The sequence below is a fragment of the Dermacentor variabilis genome, unplaced genomic scaffold (genome assembly GCF_050947875.1).
Source record: "Dermacentor variabilis isolate Ectoservices unplaced genomic scaffold, ASM5094787v1 scaffold_15, whole genome shotgun sequence".
NCBI classification, from domain to species: domain Eukaryota; kingdom Metazoa; phylum Arthropoda; class Arachnida; order Ixodida; family Ixodidae; genus Dermacentor; species Dermacentor variabilis.
Window position 1 is genome coordinate 7,835,855 of NW_027460313.1, and position 20,503 is coordinate 7,856,357.

A 20,503-nucleotide genomic window follows, 5' to 3' on the forward strand; every position below is an offset into this window, starting at 1 on the left:
GCCCAACAACGCTCTCAGCCTGAACGGCTCACCCTTACTGAAACGGGGCGCTTTATTCTGTCCACGCTTGGCTTCACCTACCATCAGCAACAGGGCCCCAAACAACCGATCCCGACCGACATCCGTAGCTGGATCTACATAGACTCTATCCCTAGAAATACGCACCCTGAATATAACAGGGCCCGGCGCCAAGCTCGGGCCGGAGCTTTCATAAAAGCCCTTGCCCACGTACCTGGCGTCACATTTGTTGATGCAGCCCAATACTCCCATGGCACGCGATTTGTGGCCGTCGCCACACGCGATGGAGTCCTACACCACGCCTGCAGCGCCACTACCCTCACTGCCGAGACGGCTGAAGAAGTGGCATAGCCCTGGCCACTTTAGATCCCACCTATCACACCATAGTGTGTGACTCTCGCTCAGCCGTTACTAACTTCAGCAAAGGCCGTATTTCTCCCCAATCTCTTCGGATCCTCTGCCAGGCACCACACTCTAAAGACAGCATAATCTCCCTAACATGGATCCCGGCCCATGCGGGCCCTGTCCACCCACACCTCCCCAATCTCAACGAGGTCACCCACTCCATTGCGCGAGGCCTAGTCAACCGCGCCGGAGTCACTGGAGATGAGTTGGACACCAGGGACAGTCTGACAACTTATAACGATCTCGTTAAGGCCTTTTACCTCAGTCGCCGAATCTTCCCCCCGCCTCACCCAAAGTTCAGCCGGGCGCAGGCTACCACCCTGCGTCTACTACAAACAAACACGTACCCTTCACCCGCCCACCTCCACCTTATATTTCCGGACGTCTACACTACCCCCAACTGCCGGTGCTGTGGAATTCACCCGGCTACGCTTCCGCATATGCTATGGGAGTGCCCAGCACAGTACACCCAGACTAACACCACGACTCTCTCGTCGAGGATGCACGGGGCTCTGCGGAGCTCCGCCCTCGACGACCAAACCTGGGAGACCCAGCACGCCCGCGAGGCGGCGGCGAGGCAAGCCCTCGACGTCCCTTAGTGGGAGGCTTAGGCCCGGCCATCATAAAGTGCTGGTTCTACAATAAAAGTTTATTCCTCCTCCTCCTAGGAAGGCTATTCCCAAGACTGGCTGTAGCATTTGTACAGGAAAATGTTCCACAATTTTTGCATACACGCGAAACTGTTAACAACGTTAATAATGAGGATCGTGCTGTGTTACTGTGTACTGTGTTACGTGTTGATGAAACTGAACCGACGGACTTCGTATATTTTCTTTAGACATTTGTTCGCAAGAACTGCAATGCTCTAACGCATGTGATTATGCAACGTTAAAATATTTAATACAGGATAAGCAAATGATATAGACTCGGTACGTTGGGCGAACTTGCTTATTCGAAGAACTGTATTTTGAGCTACTTCTATGGGATGGAATGTTGTCGGAAATGTAAATCCATAAACTAAAGTACAATATGACACACACGATTCGACAAAGCTACAGTAAAGGACTAAAAGGGATCGTAATGAAAATAGATACGGTAGCTTATAAAATATTAGTATATTTTTGTATATCTTGCTAGTTATCTAATGTAATGATTGTGTCACCTCAGATGTCCGTCTATCACAATTCCTAAGAATTTTGTGTCACTAACTTTTTGGAGAGCAACTACATTAAAGAGCAACTCGCTATCCTCACTAAGCGGGGTGTATTGTAATAAAAAAAATTATAAAATTGCTTTTAGTAAGATTTCGAATCAATTCACTTCTGTGTAACCGGTAAGAGAGAGAAGAGGTTGAGAGTGTGATTAGCTTTCTTTGCATAAACCTTTCTCATTCTCACCCGCTATGAACATATTTCTGTCATCTGCGTATAGGACACATTCTTCTAATATGTACGACCCGCCATGATTGATCGGTGGCTATGGTGTTGGGCTGCTGAGGACGACGTCGCAGGATCGAATCCCGGCCACGGCAGTCACCCGTGCCGGGATTCGAAAATGCGAAAACACCCGCGTACTTAGATTTATGTGCGCGTTAAGTAACCCCAGGTGGTCGAAATCTCCGGAGTCCTCCACTACGGCGTGCCTCATAATCAGAAAGTGGTTTTGGCACGTAAAACACCATAATTTAATTTTTTTTCTAGTAGGTACGATGGTAGATCATTTATTAATACAATGAACAAGAAAGGACCTAATACTGACTCCAGTGGGACACCTGTGCTAATGGGTTTCCTATGAGAACTTTTTTCAACAACACGCGGAGTGAAAGAAAAGGACGAAATTCGCGCGGCCGATGGAGACGCGGCGCACTACGCGCAATGATAGCTGGTTTGTGCTGTACGCGAACCGAAAGGATACGAATGCCACCGCGGACATTCACCGCATTGCTGCGAGCGTATATGCAATGTACACACTACTAAGAAGGTGCTTGGGTATTATTTCTGTTTTGATAATCGCCCGATAACATGTAAATATCTAATAATGCGTACGTTTAAGATGGTATCTATGTTAGGCTCGTATTAGCTTTCTTTGTAGCAGTCACCAGAAAAAAAATAAGCGCTGCCGCAAATTATTGAATGCGGCGAAGTGGAATATTATTTAGCTTTCCTCTACTGTAGAACTAAAAGCAAAAATACGGGAGAAAAGATGCATCAACGTCGAACCCATACTTTCTGGGAGGCGGACACGGTACCACTACACCAAAGCATAAGTAAAAAATGGCGGCTTTATGGCGGAGGTTTTGACACACTTTATCGAAACAATCGCTCATCTTCTTGTCAGACAGAACGGTGACCATTGGGGTTGGCAACCTAAGAAACGAAAACTTCGAGATGCCGAACGAGGGAACGCCTCAAGGGTCGGTAGCCTCGCCTGAGTTTTTCAACATGCAAGTGCCTAAAGAACTAAACGAAAAAAAATGGATCAGTGATGCCGTTTACGCAGACGATGCAACAATATGGACCAAAGCACGGTCTACGGGCCAACAACAGAACACCTGTATTGTATCGCTAAACGCTAAATTGTATCGAACTTTACTTGAATGTGGACTGTAATCTGCGGCGGAAAAATCAGAATCGCTAGTGCTCAAAGCGAGAACTCGAGGCAGACCAACAGCCCGTGTGCAGCCCGACCCGGGCATAACACTTAACCAAGAAGAAATGCCACGAGTGGAGTCGTTGCGAACACTTGTCCTTGTCACACATGAAGATGGGCCGGGAGCCGCGATCCTCCTCAAACTTCAAACATTCGTGGCCAAACTGTCGCACCTTATTAAGAATGTTGCAAGCAAAAGACACGGCATCACAGAACGAGACACGCTGCATATCGTACAGGCGCTCATCACGAGCAGGATCGCGTGTGGTACCACTATCTGGCGCTGAAGAATCCAGAAACTGAAAAAAACTAAACATCATGATTAGAACAGCTACCGAGACTGTATTGGAAATTCTCGAAAAAGCATCAACGGCACGATTACTCAACCTCGATCGGCCTGCACAGTATGTGGGAGGAACCCGCAGAAGCGCAAAAAATCCATATTGAAAGAATTAAATCGACTCCCACCGGAAGAAGCGCGCTCCTTCGGCTCGGTTACGATGTGGAGGCAACTGCGAGATCGCATGATAAATCTAGACAGCCACGGTACATACGACACTCAATGTCAGTGGCATCTGTACCCCGCAAAATGCATCCAAACTTTCATGTGGAGAGAAGAGAGCACTCCACAAGAAATTATCTGCAGACGCTAACACAAGATACACGGATCCAGCTTTCGCAATAACTCAATTAATACCCAGGGCGAAGAAAAGACCGCTACCACGATACTTGGAAGAAATTTCGGACATGGCAGAAGAGGTGGCAATAACACTGGCCCACTCCACATGCATCGAAAATGTCGTAATACTGAGCGACTCTCAATCCGCGTGGCGTAATTTCGAAAAGAGCGTGGTATCCACCACGCACGCAGGTTCCCGAGACCTACGTCGTCTGGACCCCTGGCTACGAGTCACTGGCGGCAAACGAAGCGGCACACGCCGCAGCACGAGGTCATACAAACCGGGCTTTCCTGCCAGAGTGGTTCCGAACCGCACCCCAGTGTGACCAGAGAAGAGACAGTTGCTCTGCAGCTTCTCCACACAAACTCCTATGTACACGGCATTAAAATGCATAGAATGCACCCGACCCGATTCTCATACCTTTGCCTGTCGTGCGGGGCACCGTACATCCCTTGTCACATCGTGATGGGGTGCCCCAATCTTGCTGAACCCAACACTCAAGAAGCTCAATCGAGTAGAACCGAAAACAAAAGAGCAGAAGAAGACAGCCAAGATTCGTGGGATGCCATGCTCGCGGCCCCGGACTTGGAGGACCAGTGCAAGCTAGTGAACCAGGCCAGGAAAGCAGCAAAAGCCAATGTAATCGCTGCAGTTTACTCCCTGCGCACAAGCAGTCCAAGACGAGCTAATACCGGTACTAGTACAATTTATCCTGCTGCCGCCAAAGAATAGTACTGATGGAGCTGTGAATTGAACAAACATTCCACATGCATGCTAAACGCCTCTAGATGCTGAATATTATCACCTAGGAAACGGAGCCACATTTGCTGAGTTAAGAAGTAATTATGTGTAGTTCACATTTCCACATTACATTTGCATTTGCATATAAGAAGGCGCCGCACGCTGCCAAGTACCACACTCCCATACGAAGCTCCTGAAAGGCATATCAAGTTTATTGGACCTAATTTTAAAGAACATTTGGATAGTCCACTTTTCCAAGCTCTCTTCACTTTTTTTAACACTCGTTTAGGTTGAACAGACCGAGCAAAGCACAAGTGGTCTCTTTTAACCGAGACATCGATAGATCTAGATTTCTTGCTGACGGTATAGGAGGCTTTGTCGGAAAACCTTCTTCTCGGCATAACCACAACGAAACCTTCCTTGACCAAGACCACAGGTCTTACTCATTTTTACCATAAGTCCCATTAACGAGGAAAGCGACTGTGTGTGATAGTCCTGGGAAACGCGCCATTTCCATGTACCAGAGTTTGCAGGCCGTCGGCGGCCAATATCATCCAGTCCTCTTCCTGCAGGAGGTGCGAAGTCAACTAGCAAAGCGACAATTTTTTGCAAACCGACGCATCCGCGGCGCAGCGGCTTTTTGTTGCACTCGGCAACCTCAACAGCCCCCAAGAGGAGCAATTGCCCTTTCTTCTCTCTGAGCTTCTGCTGATTGGGTGGTGCCGGAAGCACGATGTTCAAAAGGAACTTGTTCAGTTGGTCAACTGTCGTCGACCATTCTTCAAAATGCCTCCTGGAGTGGAAGTTCCCGAGGCAGTAAGCACAAGATACACGAAGGCAGTCCAGGATGCGGCGCTTTCTTCTGTTGTGTCCTTGGCCAGGGGAACGCCATCCGAGGATGTTTCTTGGATCCGGTGGGCACAAGGGAGGTGTAGCGGGTCAAATCACCATCCTGTTAAAAAGTTCACCATGAGAAATGCGCAGTTTGTAAGCGTGGCGTGTTGACTAAGGCACGGGCCGTGGGATGAGTTTGGGCCGGTGGCGCCTTCGTGCGGCGGCAACGCGAATATAAAGGCGTGCGATGGCCACATCGGGCGCACCAGGGTGCTGCCGCCAGCTACGTTGACTTAATACGTTTCGACGTATTTTCTGTTTTGAGTTGCCGAAATACCACGTGAAAGCAAATCTCATCAAACATGTTGCATTTTTATGTGCACCAACAGTTACTGGAATCTTTTTACCTTATTAGCGAAGCAGCTTAATTGCTTCGCAGCACACTGTGTTACATGGCAATACAACACCACTGAACCCGCGCACAGAGGCGAGCCAGTGTCAGCACACACCGTCGTACAGGTACGTAGTGTCCTTGTTGCCAACCGACCCAACCAACCGACACAGCGTCGCAGACTCGCAGACAGAACATGAGTCATGACTGAAGCTGGTCAGGCCATTCACTTCAATCGCTGCAGAGCGAAGCTGTTTACCTCACGGACTTGTATGATTGAGCCGTATGAGAGGTCTCGGGGGGGGGGGGGGTGTTCTGAGCTGGCTACCATCCGTAAACTGAACAAAAAAAGATGTCGACGCTGCATGGTCTCGTGAGGGGGTTGGGGTGGGGGTTTGCCTCGATGATAGGCACATCACCTAGCGCTCACCTGTGGGGCAAACAAATAAAATGGTAAATGGTAGCATAAAAATGGTAGCAGCAGCGCGCTTCGAGAATTGTGTTTCAATCTCTCGGTACTGTACATTTCCGATGCTTCTTTTCTATGGTATAGTTCATCTAAATAAAGGAGCTTTCCATACCCAAGAACGTTGTGTCCCATGTGAATTGCCTGTCTTCGCTTCCGCAGGTGTAATGGCTCCTGAGCATATGCACCGATGGCTAACGCTCAGATTTGAAGTCATTTTATCCTCTTATCAGTGTATCAGACTTCCTTTTAGGGCATATTTTCTTTCCTCGCGCTTCCCAACTCTGGTTCCGTATGGCCCGTGACTCTGCTGTGCATCGACGGCGAACGCAACCGCACCGGCGCATTCACACTCGCCGTTACCGACGTATCTCAACGCGCTAACCTGTGCGAAATTAACCATTACTGAAGATTGGGCTAGTTTCTAAACCATTAAGAATGGCGAAGCATTGCAAAAATAAATGGAACAAAAACGGACACAGAATGGCAAATTACCGACGCATGCGCGATCGACGAAGCAGCTCAAGAAACAAAAAAGGGAAGCGTATATACTTCTTTCTTTGACCATAATTGTTGTGCTCTTCCTCGATTTACATGATTGAATACACACCAATGTTAACGTGCACCGCCGAATCAGGAATACAACTGCTGGATTTCCACGTCTTATAGCTCTGTTCGCGGTGTGTATTTGCATCACAATTTGCACCCCTTTGTAGTTCACATACTACCGTGATTCTATGAATGTTGTGTGCCTCGTGCAAGTCGCGAACTATCTCAAAAGCAGCGACACGAAAAAGGCGTTTTCCGGTGCGTTAAAACCCGCAGTGCCAAATCACTGGAAGCACCGCGAGCGCATTCGTCCCGTGGTCGGCTTCACATGCCAGTGCTCTGACTTCTGCCGTTCGCTTACGACCGCCGCCGGGCTCCTTACCAGTGACATGTGATCGGCCAAACAGGACATTGTGTTAAGCGTGCGCGTGCGGGAACGATATTTATTCGTTACGATGTCCTCCTTGTTATTTGGTCGAGGCCTGCATCGTGCACGTGCAGATGCCAACCACCGTTTCAAAGAACCACCGTGCTTTATCGATGTCATGACTCGTCCACTAGGGAGATAGCCGAAGCGTAATTGGTACATTGCTGTGCAGACTCGTGCGTCAGGCAGATGTCTGTATCTTTCCTCAAAGAAGTCATTGATTTCATTCATGTCCCATGGTAACGTTTTTTTTCCCTGTGGTTCATTTTACGCGTTCCGTTTGATGCTTACGCTTCGTATATTTATTAATACAGCTCAGTTGGAAATGCAGCGCTTCGGGGTAGATCCATTCTTCGTGCTTGCGGGCAATTTCGTGGCGCTACTTCCATATGTTCAGTGAATATAACTGAGAGTTGGTGAATGGGACCCGGAGCCGAGTGTGACCGTAAGTGGATTGCCGTAAGTCTCCGTGGAAGTCACTACGAACACTAGTGCGAGCTGGTGAGTATGAGTGAGCGTGAGTTGGGGCTTCAGTGAGTGGCGACCAGTGTGAGCGCACACGAGTGCGAGTAAATACGTAGCAGGAGAAAAAAATTACAGCAGAATCCCATCACGCGATACATATTAATGTCATTAGCATTGAAGCAGTACATCGACAAATCGGATTGCTCCCACCGAAAAGCCTAATGTATAATTGTGTGCACGCAGTCGAATCCTCTCCAGCGCCTGCTTCTGGACAGTCTTCGCGGTCTAGCGACACCTCCCCGAAGTCCGTGCATGGCACGTGACTCAATATTTATTCAGACAAGAGTGACTGAATACATGTCATGCTGGTTCGATAACGCCCTGCACCGGAGAAATTCTAAAGCCTTTTTTTTTGTCATCGAAGAGCGGCGCATACCCAGTAATCCAAGTTTGTGTGAAGCTTTGTCTCAAGCACAGATTCCTCAGCGCACCAGCCCAGCTCGATGGTTACTCAAAGTCCCAAGTTGGTGGGCAAACGCTTTGAGACAGAAACATCTTGGAAAGTGACCTGGTGTCGCTTTCCACATCAAAACGAAATTTACTGCTGCGTGTGACCACTGTGGCAGCTAGGAAACTATTGAGTGCATCCCCTGCCATACTCCTTCATATATCACACACAGGCAGTCACTCGGAACGGCGCTGTTCCGTCTTCACGACCGACCAGTATCGGAAGAGACTCTCCTGGAACGCCGGCCGTCACACCACAAGTCGCTGGAGGCGCTCTTGAAATTTTTGCGTTCGAGTTGCCTAGTAGAGAGATGATAGTTCTCACAGACGTGCACAACCTCCTTTTTTTCGTACCTTTAGTTAATGTCTCCGTTATTCTTCCCGTTTTAAAATTTTCCTCCACCTTCCCCCAGTGCAAGGAAGAAAACCAGGTCTTCCGTTTATCGTTTCTGCATTTCCCGCCCCACTTCTCTCTCTCTTTGTTTCTCGCCTGCAAAGTGCACGAAGTATCCTAAGAACGCTAGTCAGAATAATATTACTAAGTGAGCATGAGTGGCTATCCACTTATTAGGCGGGCTTATGGTTACAGGCATTCCAATACCGAACCAATAACATTACTAAAATCAGCAAAGATTCTAGCACAAAGTCAACATGTAGTTATTGCAGAGAAGCTTTCTTGGCCACGTGAGAAGCTTCATAGGCACGCGGCAAGCAAATTTACTAAACACAAGAAAAAAGACAATGAAAATTAACAAAATATACAACGCAATAATTGAAATACCGGCATCTTGTCTTGTCTCCCAAACGCAGGCGCATACCCACTGCGGGGGATTGGCCAAGAAGCAGGCGGTTTTCCGTATGTTCCTCATATCATGATCAACCCAAGCGGCACATCTTCTTCTACTCAATTAAAGAATGAATCATTCTACCCGTTCACCAAGAAATCAGCTCGCCCAAAATTCCACCCAACGTCACTCCAATAATTTACCAACGATAGTGTGCGCGCTATAATGACGTCTCAAAAAAGTGAATTTCTTAGACATATTTTTTTCTTTATGTAGGTAGTATTTTGTGGGGGACAAACGAATTTGAAATTACCTCAAAAACCAGACGCACAACACGAACATTAATGCCACAGAAGGCATAACTATTTTCGCATGTAGTACTGCGATTGTTTCTTTACAATTTTTCCAATTTATCAATTACACTAAGCGTTGCTGTCGTCGCGCGCCTTTGTAAAGGAGACGACAAAGACGATAACGGAAAGAACACGTTGACGCGCGCCAAAGGAGAGGAACATCATCATCAGCGTCGACGTCTCCCTGCGTGTTCTATTGCGTTGTGATATCGTCTCGTCGCAGTTAGCGGTCACCGTAGAAGCACTGCATGCCGGCAGGCACATCTCTGAGAGTAGAACGTTATGTCCCCCGTGCTCGGTGTCCCCGTCGTCCTTCCGATGCCAGAGTTCCTCTTCCCGGGGTGCGACGCCAGGATCCCCCTCGGCCTGTCATCACCGCGCGAAGTGGTCCACTGCTGCCAGCAGCCACCCGACTGCGAGACCATCACTTGTCCGGGACAGCTCGGCACCGCCCACGACGCCAATGGAAGTTGCCACAGGTGCACGGGGCGTCAGGAGAAGGGCGGCGCTGACCAGGCTGCAGTGACGTCGTGCAACGACCTCGTGCCGGCGGTCCACCTGAGCGAGCTGGGCAACGACGTCAGCCGCGGCTGGTGGTGTGAGCAGATCCACAACACTGCTCCGACTGAGGCCGAGAACTTTAGCTTGGGTCCCCACTGGCCTGCGGTGCTGACCCTGCATTTAGTGGCCGCAACGACACAGCGATGCGCGCGCCGCCAACAAGCCGTCTGGAAACGCCCGCGGTTGCCAGCACCGTTGGCAGGCCACGTCTTGCCTCTCGAGTTTTCGACCTGTCCACCGGAGCGGCCCTGCGCACTCCTACAGCACAAGCTGCTGGCTGTGTTTTCGGTGCGTTGCAGCGGCGGGTGGAAGCACGGGGAAGTAGTGCTGCCATAGAGCAGAAAGGACCGCCCGCATTTTCTACCGAATTTCCAGTTGACTGACATTGTTATCTGTCATATCAGTTCTATTCAATAATTCAGTGATCTTCTGTATTGTACGTCTAAAAAGAACCTATTTGAATTTCAGCTGTGTGGTATAATTCTTCAGCGCATCAGCGCGTATATATTTCAAACCGCGCATGGGCTTTGAAAGTTCAAATTATAGAGTGGCGACCAGAATATATTGAAAAATACCGGGCAACACTGTGTAGGTAGCTAATGTAATGTGAATGCGCGATTTTTCATAACTACCCTTATCATTAATGGTTCGATTGGTTTGGTGTGGCGCCTACGCATGCGGCTCGACCCACTATGTGTGATCGGCCCTGGATCGGCCGGCAGTAGGCAAAAAGGGAAGAACACTTAAATTTACTTTTTGTCACATGAGAATGGGGGGGGGGGGGTATTAAATGAATACTAATCGTTAATATAAATTTTCTGGATATGTTATTTTAAAGATGGCACAGCAGATGCTTTTACATTATAGGATTGACTGCACTTAATTTTTCGGTTTGTTTATAATGTAGCTACTGTTCGTTCGATCAATAAGCCCATTTTTAATGTGAAATCTTTGCCTCATTTCAGACTCCTTTGGCGGTGCCGTCTCTTGTGCCAGACACTTGTGTCTTGCACATGCCAACTATAATTAGGACGACTGGCCCGTCTGTGACGTCACAGAGTACGAACAAGCAGGCGTACGCGCGCAAGCATGTTTCCATTCGGCCAAACTTTTACCGTGTCTGTCGCAGGCGTACGAGCGGTAGCGTGCCAGTTTCTTCCACTCTTGCCTTCTTCTGGCTAGCAGTCAAAGACGCGTTAGATTGCACTGCCTTCAGGGTCGTATCACATTCCCCAGTACTCTCCTCGTAGAGTTGACGCTACGAAGACGCTGTGCGACATGGTACTGTATACGTTTGGAATCGTTACCTTTCGTAACGGAACAAGCCGTAACGTTTCTTCACCTCAGACTGTCTTCCTGCCGTCGCCGTCACACCAGATCTTCATGGTCCTATTGATGTGGTCGTCACATGCACGATCGCGTCACACGAACAGTCACTTTCCTCACAAAAACACGTTTTTCCACCTTCTAACGCTTTGAACTCGAAACTGTACTCCTACTTGGAAAATGTTTCGCATTATATCGATTCCGATAATGCGTGAGCTCTACATTAAGTTTTCTACATATTAAATTTTGTTCGGTCTAGGCGACGTTCTTTGACGACCCTGGTGCCCGTGCTCTATTGTTTTTTTCTTTGTTATATTTTTTTTACCGTGAACTCCTTGCTAATCGAGTACTCCTTGCATCGTTCAAAGCGGGCATGTTCATAACTATACTAAGGCATGCTGGTTTACCAGGACCTGCATTTTATGTTTCTTTAATAGAAGCACACCTACTCATCTAGAAAGGATTCAGTTCATTAAAACGACAATGCACCCACGAGCGAGGATGCTGGACGCGGATGCAAGGTCAGGGAGCTTCTGCGGTACTGTAGTATGATAGGGTCTCTACTTTGTATGGAGGTTAATGTGCTTACCTTAGGGCCTCTGCTCGTTGGTTTAGCTCACACGCATAGGTATGGGATATATACCTATGTTTAAAAACAGGGCCAGATTGTCTCATCCCGATACGATATGAGACAATGAAGTGCGCTATTTAAAAAATGTATGAAGATAACTCGAGCAGCGACGTCTTGAGTAGCTGCACGATTCTAATGAAGTAATCGAAGAGTGTGGATGTACAAAAACATGAGATACCAGACAGCAATATTTTTCTGCCGAGGCCTACAAAGCTTGTTTCTGATTCAGTGCGTTTCTATATGCCTGTATTCGCGAATGACGAACAACACAATGTTAGTGCCGCACAACTCATAACAGAAATTTGTCTTACAGAGTGTGATTGCAATCACGCTCAGCTCTCTTTTGTTCATTATCAACATATCGCTTCCAGTGGTTCCACGTCTATATAATCCGCCACTGTTAGTTCTCGTTGGCGATCAAGCATTGACTCGTCATTGACTCGTCGTCGCGTTCATGCATTCAGCGAATTCATTGCGCTCATTGCAATGGGAGAACACGAAAGAGCGATATTAAACCCTACGTAATATTGCATTACCTCACAATATAGGACCGATTCTTTTGCGCAGAAATGGTGGCGCTGTACGTTCGTCCTGAGCAGCCAGAGCGATATTTGGCCACACGCTACACGAATCCTTTCGTGCAATTCAATTTAGGAACATCTAGCTACATTCACATCTGTCCTTGGAGAGGATCTGTGTAACATCTGTGTCCTTGCTATCGATTACCAGAGCAAATTAGTGCACAGATGTATACGATCGAACCGAAGTAAGGATAGTAGCTTTGTCGGTCGTATCAACTTGAAAACATTCGCTTACTAAGTGAATAAACAAGCATGGTGTAAGCGCTTACGAGCAAACATGAACACACCACACTCGATGAGCGTGGACACTCGCTGTCAAAACGTTGGTGTGAGCAAGCGCGGCAGCAGCAGCGAGCGAAGTGGCCTTCGTGCGGTATATATCGCTTCAACGCAAGAGCGGCGAGAACACAGCGCGCACAAAGGTATGAGGCTTCTGCAGATCACTTTCAAGATGCGTCGCGCGCGGTCGTACAAAGTACGCACTTGTTGGCGGAGTCGAAGCCGCCCCATCCCGCGCTGCCTCCCCGCTTGCCTCCATATATGGCGCGCGAGACTGACCCGCGATCGTCGTCAGTTCCCCTTGTGCTCGGTCGCGAAATTCGCAGTTGCTGCCGGAGCACAATGCCACCGCCCCTCCCATCCCCCCACGCATTTCGCGCGACGGAAGACGGCGCGTTGGCTCTCCGCGTTTTTCCTTCGCGCGCGCTAGATTGAGCCGCGATCGTTGGTTTGCCTCGCGTGCTTTCACTCCCACATACAGCATACGACGCGCGACCATGGCGTTATCGCCCTTAGGCTTTACACAGAACATCACGGCGACGACGACGGCAAATACGCCTGAAGTGTCCATGTAATCGCTATCACAATAAAAAGTGTCCATGGACCACGGAGAGGATTTGATCCTCTGCCCCACCACCACTGTGTCGACACTGTACCACTCAGTGTCGAGCGCCAACTGCACCACCATTACATTGTGCAACATTGGTGAATATCTTCAAGTCTGTGCACATTGCTGGACTCTGCCTGGTGGGCTATTCACTAGATGGCAGGGCAAGTGGCTGTGGAGTAGGGAGCCAACATACACGGTTTCTACTGCGTAGCGAGCCCAGCGAGCTGCAGCCGCTCACTCTGCATTTCGCATTGTCGGGTACCCAGAGAAACCACCGCCGGAGCTCATGAATGACGACGACAAATAAGGTGCAATGTGACGCAGGCTTCCGTCAGACGATGACTACAACATCTCTCCCGGAGTACGAGGCGGAGTTCGCCTATGAACTTGATGAAGAAATGTAGTGTCAACACCATGGTGCTGCTCGGCAAAGTGGTGTCATCGAGAAAGAACACTCAACGCAATGTGAGGCGTGAAACACTAATGAGACCTCTGCAAATAAAACTCAGCCGAGAGATCGCAATATAGCCAGTTTGTCATCTAGTGTTGTTGCGACCTCATAAGCAGCAACATTACACTCGGAAGCAATGCAACATTTTGCCGCAACATCAAATTCAGCAACAAAACTCAGTAACAAGTAATGCTCTCACATTAACACATCCTCGGAATTGCTTCAGTGCCCCCATAGTTTTGTTGATGCATTGCGTGTTTATTGCCACCAATGTTGTGTATCACCCTGTATAGATTTTCTTCTTTTCAATAAAAAATTCTGTTAATACTCAGTGCTGTCTTGTTTTTCCAGGTTCTTATGCCTCAACTTCTTGTGCTGTTTAAGAATGAACCACACCAACTCACCCAACTTTGAATACTACCCAACTATTCTTATACTTTGGTTGCAACGACGGTGATAAGTTATAAATGTATGGATTCCAACAAACTTCTGAAGTTGCATAAGCATATCGGGAGAAAATGTTGCGCATAGCAGTTGGCGATGCATTGTAGAACAAGTGTGCATTAGTTAAAACCTACCAGGAACCAAGCATTTGCAGGGTTACGTATTGGGCAGACTTGTTGAGACAGAAAAATCAAATGGGATGGCTTCACGGAGTGTTGGCTCACAAAGGCTGGCTGCTTGACGTAATGCTCCTTCCTAGTTTCTTTCTTTCATATGTGCCTTTTATGTACCTTTGGGACTCATCTCTTTTTGCTGGTCATGTACACGACTCATACGCAGTGCTCATGTTTCATTTAGCCATGGGACAGTTGGCACTTTGGCAGTGCTGTACCCACAGCTCAAACATGACAGCCGTCAACACGGAAGCCGTGCACTGTCACCATCTGACATGCTGCCTTCACTGGCAAAGACAATTTCTTTAGCTCACAGAGGCAAAGGTTACGTGGGAATGTTCTCCTTTGTCAGGACTGCCACATCATGTCGGCTGCTATGAAGTCAGTGACAAACAGATAACCACGGTTATGCTACCATTACACACATGCTCTGTCCAGTGGCTAGAGTTGTGAAAGACTTGTTCCATGACATATTGAATACTTAAAAATGGTCCTGATTAGGGCATTACAAGCAATCAATGGCATTGCTGAACAATGAGACTGCTGCAGACCAGTATACAAAGAGTGCATATGCACTGCGCCCTGCCAATGCCTAGGGTCGCCTGTCAACGCACACCACCCATACACCATTCTTGTTCAACCTTTCCAAGCTAACGCAGCCTCCTGGCAAGGGCTAGTCGCAGATCCTTCCAGAAGCCAATTCACTTTAACAAGAGTACAGAGGGACTCTAAATGAGTTTAACCTGGAAGATTTTACTTTTTCAGTGTTCTAATAGCAGCTTTTTGGTGGAAAAGAGTTGTCTGTTAGCAAAGAAAGGCCATCCTTTTTTTTAATTTCATGCCCCCACCGCAGCAACAAAAACCGTAACTCGTTGCCCTAATCCAACAACATTCATTTTAAGGTACTGCCATGCATTTAGGCTGCCAGGTTGAGTCACTGCCTGCTTCCAATTTAAACTTTATTCTGATAATCTGTATATACTACTCTATTTAGAAGGTAGTGCAATTTACCTTTCCTGCTTGTTCCTTTGTCCCCCCATCAGCCACCATTGCTGGTTTATTTCCATGAGAAGGGTTCTAGAATGGGACAATCGCCATCGTGTACCATTATATCAGCCCGTCACAGTGCAAGAGACAGAAAACAGTGCATGGTATAAAGTGAGGGAGGCGGCAATAATGCAAAAAAAAATTCACTGTTCCTTAAAGATCAAAATTCCTAATACATTATAGTAGAACTTGTGGAAAGAATCAAGAGACGTACATGCACCGATAATGATTGTTTATTCAACAGTTGTTCCCACCAGTGCTCTCATAATATAGAACATGGCTGCTTGTGAATGACAACAGCACAAAAATAACAAACTGTGTAAGCACTGCCCTGCCTCTGTTATGACAAGGAGTCTGTTAAGAAAGCCTGCTAACGTAACACTAGCTCGAAAGGATACATTAGGTGTGCTGTCTGACAGCTACCACTCAGTGATAAAGTTATTCTGAAGATATAACAACATATCAGGGGGCAATAGGCCAAAAATTGATCATAGCATTGCCTGTGGTCTCTGCTAGCCCAGTGCTGCCGCAAGGAAATCCTGCAGCCAGACTTACTAGAAGATTCCACATTCAACAAGTGCACATTTCAGTGCAAACGTTCCCTCGTAAGTACTATTAAAGGTGAGCAAAGCAAAAACAGACCCAGAACATCAACACACACACGTACTCACAAACCAAGATACACAGTGTTTTTCATAGCGATGTATTCAAACACAGCATTTCCAATGTGACTAGCACAGAAGATTGAAACCCTCCTGGTAATCTTGAGCCTTGTGGTAGAATGTTCACCCTGCAGAGCTAAATTTGCATATAAGGTCAAGTACAATTAAACCTGGCAACACTAACCCCTCAAAGGCCAACACACAGTAGACTTCCTTGAAGACAAACTCAAAGGGACCATGAAAATTTGTCTTATTAGAAGTTCGTCTTATCATAATAATAATTGGTATGAAGACCAGGTGCATCCAAATATCTTACTTCAAAACGGTAAATGAAGTAGACTTAAAACGGAGAAAAAATGACACAAGAAACATTTATTTAGCTGAACTTAATAGAAAACTGCAAGCGGTACTCTTGCTAGGTTTCACGCAGTCTGTGAAGGATGTTTGGTGCTACTGTGCAAATCAGCGAGCAGCCACAAACGATGTCATCTCCCCTAATGACCTTAAAAATCCTTTTATGCCTTCGTGCTGCTGGAAAGAGTTCACTAGGGAGTTAAAGCGGGCATCTGCGGCCTCAAAGGTCATCAGTACAGGCTTCCAGCTCACAGAACTATGAAGGAGTGCGCTGAACGCGCGGCAAAGCAACGCAACCTAGAGGAAAGTCTAGGTGACGTTGAGCGAAGTGGGGAAGGAGAAACGAGCCGAAGCGTCGCGGAGGAGGAAGGTATGCGGAGGCGGCCTGGGTTGAATTCCTCTCACAGTTGCTACAGGTTTCGTTTGCGATACGGATGTACTGAGTTCGTCTCGTGATAATATCGTCCTCGTGCGCCGTACGCTGTGTGTGCGCGTGATAGCGTGCGACAGTGAGCCGAAGATGGCGGCTCAATCTCACATGCGCAAAGGGGGAAACGGGGAAGCGCACCACCTTCCATCGCGCGCATGGCACCGGGGAGGGGAGGGAGGGGAGGCGCCGTACTTCGACCGCGCGCGGTGGCGCCGGCTTTATCTTGAACGCGATCTGCTTTGGGGGCACAGTCTAGGTGGGCCGATGGCTCATAGCTTTGCATGCACTGTGTTCTCACCGCTCAGTTTGCGCTGAAGCAATAGACAGCGCGAAGGTCACTTCACTCGCTGCTGCTGCCGCGATTGCTCTTGCCAGCATTTCGACAGCGAGCGTCTGCAGTAATCGAATGTGATGTGTTCATGTTTGTCTGTGCACGCTGACACCACGCTTGTTAATTAGTAAGCGAATGTTTACAATGGGGCGTTCCACTCCGGCGGCTGTTGCGTATGGCGCGGTCGCGCGAGCCTTGTGTTGAATACGATCTGCAATGCTGACAGTCTAGGTGCACCGCGGTCCGATAGCTTCGTATGCATTATAGCAGCCGTACTATTGCACGTCACCCGTGTTCAAGAAGTGAATCGGCACTGTCTCTTTTTGTTTCCTCCTTTGTTTTCTTCTCTGTCCGTGAGCAACGTGCGTCGCAGGCCTCCGATGCATGCGCACCCGGGCATGGCACATCAAGGCACGCTAGCCTCCAGGATCGCTAGCGGTGGCGGTCACTTTGAATGTTCCTCTTAACCAATGTGCACATTTGAGGCGGTTCGTCTTAAGCGGATTTTTTTTTTCGCACTGACTCTGTGTAAAACCAAACAAACGATCCCATGTTGTTTGTCATATGCGACAATACGGCTTAACGGAGTTTGTCTTAAAAGACTTCACTGCACTATCATGTTTGGTACACAAAGTTCTATACATCAAAACACTGATTTAAGTGTAGGGAAAACACGGGGAAGGTGGGAGATGGAAATTCAAGACAATGAGCAAAATGAGAACAAGGTGAAAGCAGGAGCTGAAGTTTCAACAAGTGGACTTGTATTCTTCAAGGCCTTAAGTGTGCGAGACTTAAAGCAAAGCTCATAGCACCATTTCTGATATGCTGGAATGAAGCTTCAGTTGTGGATAGCTCCGAAAATTAGTGCTAAATAATTATTAGTTAATTACAACTTAACTCAAATAACACTGCATTGATTTCTTTTTTTCTTTTTTTTCTCTCTCTCTCGTTTTGTTTTTGTATGAATGTACTATCTATGCCCAGAAATAAAGGTGAAAAAATTCTAAATTTTCTTGACATAGAATGGTGTTTGGGCTTGTGGGGCTAAATTCACAGGGGTGAATGACATGCTTGGTGCATCAATTTGATTCAAACACAATACTATACACAATACCCAAAGGATCCAATGGATCAATAACAGTCATATTCTTTTAAACATCAGGTTTTTACACACAAGAGTACAAGTGGAAAATAAAAGTTGAGTGGTCAAATATGATGCGTACAGCACGATGCTGCTAAGCAGCTCCTTACCGTTATAATCGAAGCACAGCACAACGACTATGCCAGAACATACACTGTAATGTATTTGTAGCGAAATTTATTGCGACACCAAAATCGTCAGTGTACAGTCGAACCCACTTATGCAAATAGTGGTTTTAAACAACATATAGAAAATAACAATGAGCAGCCGTGGCATTGTTAACTTTCGTGTGTGTTCTATGCTAAAATAAACCACTCACTGCAATGTTCACATGTTGCATTAATGATTATAACAATTAAATCTGGCAACTGGGTACCTCTGTCGTGAGGGAAATGAATGGGAAATACAGGAAAAAAATGTGAGGCGCCGCTCCCGCTTTGTGTGCCATGCGTGCCCACGCATTTTTGCAGCATCGTCAGCCCCATGTGCCTCTCTCCTGTCTCCCTTCCACGCTTTCAAAACACGGGTCGACTGCGCTGACAACACCGATGGCTGACTCATGCACAGCATGGAGGTGGAGATGGCGATCGCATTTTTTTTTCCCCAATTTCGCTTTTTTTTTTCCTCTCAGCATGGACACCCAGCAGCCAGATTTGCTTAATTGTTATAACCATCAATGGAACAGGGAAATATTCAAGGTGCCACAGCTGCTCACTGTTACATTCAAGTTTTGGTAATTTTTATAAGTGGGTTCAACTACGTCATTTTGTATAACTAGAATGTTTTGATGTCTGCACTCTTTTCGTTTTTTTTGTGTGTGTGTGTGTGCAACCCGGCCATAGCAATTATAGATTATAACACTGGAATTTTCTTGGCACTTCAATATTGTTATACAAGGTGAACAAGGGATCCGTAGGGATCCCAAAACGTCATTTTATTTCTATATTGACCTTGGTCACTGACCTGCTTTTTTAACGATGCTTTTACCTGACCTGACGGTATTCCGTCGAACTCTTGACTACATTTTCATAAGTGCGTTCCACTGTATTTCTAAAATACGATACCTTCACTGACACCAGTTTAGCAGCCATGAGTTGTTCAGAGCCAAAGATAAATTAGCATGCAAGGGCAATGTGAAAGCGATGTCAAAAACATATTACTGGATATTTCAGCTAAAAAATCACAAATGATGGAAAACATTACAAAAAGAAAGCATTCTTTGTCCTGCACTAAAGCAAGAATCCAAAGCACCTGCAACTTGCCAATGCACAACACAAGCACCTTTTGCAATCCTTTTACAGCTGGTAAAATGTTTCAGGAAAAGGCTGCATATCTCAGCCTCACAATGTAGATGAATGCCAATAGTAAGTGCACATCAATGACATCACCAAACAAGGCAGAGTTCTCAATATTTGTCATGTATATCTGTTTTATGAGCACAGCAAACCACAATAATTTACCTGAGAAGGCCATGACCTCGTAATGTGCAGAGTGAAAAAGCACCGTTCTTTCTACAGTTACAACTAAAATGCAAAATAGTGTACGCTTTCATGAGCCCATGAGTGATCATGCACACAAAGACAGCCACTGTTGCACGGGGGAGACGTGGGTCGAAAGGCAGCACCTTCCTCCAGAAAAATAACAAGTTTAATTATCTGGCAACAAAATTATGTCGAGGTATTCTACATATACACACAAAAAAAATTACCATAGGAGTGAAATATAGTTTGTAGGTCATAGCACGACAATATGTGCAGAAGGCTTGTCAATTAGTAAACACAAAAAGCAAATTTTATTTTCATGCGCTAAACAATATATATAAAGGTTACGTAAAAACACGTGACAGTTTCGGAGAGGTCAAACATAACTATTTCATGGCCTCAAGTGTCGCAATCCTACATGCAATAATACAACTGAATTTGAAGGCGCATCTCCCCTTAACCCTGTTGTGATTGTAAGGCCTGCTTACTAAATACCCTTTCATTCATATCAGTTCCAATGCAGCTAATGGCAACAAGTGATGTTAGGCAAAAACTAACATGACGCAAGGTTAACTCGGTGGGATGTAACGCGTGCTATAGCAGGCGTCAATGTAAGCATGCGCCAGCTCTTCGATCACACAACGATCAGGAATGCTTTGAGCCATGCCGTAGATTGCAGCCTGCAATGAGATAAAAAGGAAATCATCAGGTCAAGATCATACATGTAAAAT

General features: G+C 46.8%; 1 long non-coding RNA gene across 1 annotated transcript; it reads right to left on the minus strand.

The window, feature by feature from the left end:
* Positions 1-15,588: 15,588 nt before the first annotated feature.
* On the minus strand, positions 15,589-18,887 carry LOC142567965 (uncharacterized). Its single transcript, XR_012825328.1, has 2 exons — positions 17,963-18,887; positions 15,589-16,205 (listed from the first exon to the last, which is right to left on the minus strand). It is a non-coding gene; the product is annotated as an uncharacterized LOC142567965 (long non-coding RNA).
* Between the last annotated feature and the right edge of the window lie 1,616 nt (positions 18,888-20,503).